The sequence below is a fragment of the Frankliniella occidentalis genome, unplaced genomic scaffold (genome assembly GCF_000697945.3).
Source record: "Frankliniella occidentalis isolate FOCC.00 unplaced genomic scaffold, Focc_3.1 Scaffold237, whole genome shotgun sequence".
NCBI classification, from domain to species: domain Eukaryota; kingdom Metazoa; phylum Arthropoda; class Insecta; order Thysanoptera; family Thripidae; genus Frankliniella; species Frankliniella occidentalis.
This window is the reverse complement of record NW_026267363.1, coordinates 148,111-150,418: the sequence shown is the minus strand read 5'-3', so window position 1 is coordinate 150,418 and position 2,308 is coordinate 148,111. Positions and strand designations below refer to the sequence as shown.

Genomic DNA, 2,308 nt, shown 5'->3' with positions numbered 1-2,308 from the left:
GGGGGGGGGGCATAGAAGGGAGAAGGGGGCCGCGAGCGAGGGGTGCCTCTCTCGCCAAGCTACCCGCCGTCGGTGACATCGACGTGGTCGCAGCCCTTTGCAGTGCAAGGCCCTCAGGAGACGTGCGCGGTGAGGGTATATATATGTTATGCCCCTGCCAGACACACACAGACGCGGACGCGCGCGTGGACGGGAAGGCTTGGTGCGGATACCAAAGTCTACGGCCCGCAACATTCCGTGCCTTTAGTTTACTGAGAAGGCTCGCGCATAAAGAAGAAGCTGGGCGGCGGCGTTCTGCTGCTCAAAGTAACAACAACGACATATTTTTAAAGAAATGATAATGAAAATTGCACCAAAGTTTGTAAAAAGAGTTGAGACATGCGTAGTGTGTAATAAAAAGAGTGAGGAAGTGGGAAGGCACCTTTCTCTCCGGTAGGGACAGTCTGTCGTCTAAAGAGCGCGTATCTGTGCGTGCGCTAGCCGCCGCCGCCGCGCCCCCGAGCGCACCGAGGTAGACAGGCCCGGTCGGCGCGCCGCCCGCGCGGGTTGCAGAGCCCGCGCCACCCGGGCGCTCGGAGCGCCACACGGAGGGAATGCGCGCCGCCGCGTGACGGTGGTATGTGCCGAGGGGCATGAGCATGCTCGTCACGGGTCGTCACGGGGACGGCACGGGGACGTGTGTGCACGAGAATGGCGATGGTGGCCGAGGCGGGCCGAGCCGGGCCGGGCCGGGCCCCGGGACGCGGCACCTCACCGCTACTCAGAGACTACCCGTCCCGGTTCATCGGCCGCCGCCCCGCCGCGCCACGCCACGCCACGCGTCTGTCCGAGGTACTCAACACATCGCGACGGAGCGGGGCGCGGCGGGGCGCGGTGGGGCGCGGAGGGGCGCGGCGGCGGGGCGGAGCGGGGCGGAGCGCCGGTGAGCTGGAGCTGGTTGCCGCCAGGTGGCGCTGGCGACCCTCCCGGAGCCGTTCTTGAGGTGGCTCCGGCCCCTGGCCCCGCGCCTCGCCGCGCGCCCCCCGCGCCCCCCGCGCCCCGGACCCTTACCTGGCCGCGCTCGCCACGCCGCCGGGCCGGGCCGGGCCGGGCGGCGCAGGCTGGCTAGTCTTGAGGTGAACGCGCCCGCGTCGAGTCCGACCCCCGGTCCCCGGTCTCCCCGGTCCCCGCGACGCGCCCCGGCCAAGAACACTTTGGCCTGAAAAAAAGGCAAGTCAGGAGCCGAGCCGCGAGTGAGTGCGAGCGAGTGCCGTGGTAGTGAGAGTGCTAAGCCGAGTGTACGTCAATGTGCTACTGGATTTGCTAACCTCTACACAAAGCTCAGGTGAGTAAATGAGGATCGCGGGCGCACACGGGCCGCGCGCCAGCCTCCTGCAGGAGGCCGTGGCCTAAAGCGGACCCCAGAACGAGTTTCGCCCCGTGCATTCCTGCCGCAGGCTGAGCCCTGGGAGTGCGTGCGTGCGTGCGACCCTCTTCGCGCACGTCGACGGGGTGCTCCCCCTGCTGCTGGCGAGTGGCCACGCTCTAGGTGCTGCTCGTGCACGCCTCGCAAGGCACTTCGCGGGTCGCTCGTCTAACCCTTTTTAGTTTCGCACCGAATGGGAATAATGAGATGATTGTGAGAGCAAAGTGCGAACAACAACTGTCGTGGCGTTTAGTTCGGGGAGATCCGCACCGCCGCCGAGGGACCTCTGGAGTGAAGGTCTTAATCAGTCAGTGCGCGAACCGCGCGAGGACTAAACGGTCGGCCTCTGGTGCGCCCCTACGAAGTGCACGGCGACCGGCGAGAGCGAGCAGCAGCAGGCTAGCGCCACTCAAGGTGAAGCTTGCCGCGAGAGAGGGTTCTCTCTTCGTCCCCGTCCCCCCCCCCCTCTCCCTCTCTCTCTCTCCTTCTCCCCGTCTTCTTCGCGCGAGCGGTGAAGGGGATAGGCAAAGGGGGCGTCGCTCGTCGCAAATGTCACGCCTGGCGTTCAAGTCTCTGGAACCTTGCGCCCCGCGCCCCCGTCCCGCCCCGCCGCCGGGGCGTGCAGGAACGCCCGGCCCCAGTGCATGCCGATGACGGAATCGTTCGCCCAGGACGACGACGTCGGCGATCGTGAGTGCGAGTACGTCGACGGGATTGACGGGGAGAGGACCCCGTCGACAGGTGTCGTGCTGTTTTACCGCCGCGAGGACGCGGACGAATATGGCAATAAAAGTGACGACGGTCGACGGCGAGCACCTCGCCCCGTCCCGGAGAGAACTAACTGGCCGCCGGAGGACTCGCCGGAGTCGTAAAGAGCTGACGCTTTGCACCTGACACCTGACC

General features: G+C 66.5%; 1 protein-coding gene across 1 annotated transcript in view; it reads left to right on the top strand.

The window, feature by feature from the left end:
• The first annotated feature begins 1,107 nt into the window (after positions 1-1,107).
• Positions 1,108-2,308, top strand: part of LOC113205112 (sushi, von Willebrand factor type A, EGF and pentraxin domain-containing protein 1) — a 101,732-nt gene continuing 100,531 nt past the window's right edge. The window contains exon 1 of the mRNA XM_052272988.1: positions 1,108-1,324. The gene's annotated coding sequence lies outside the window, so the exon portion shown is untranslated. The remainder of the gene's footprint in view (positions 1,325-2,308) is intronic.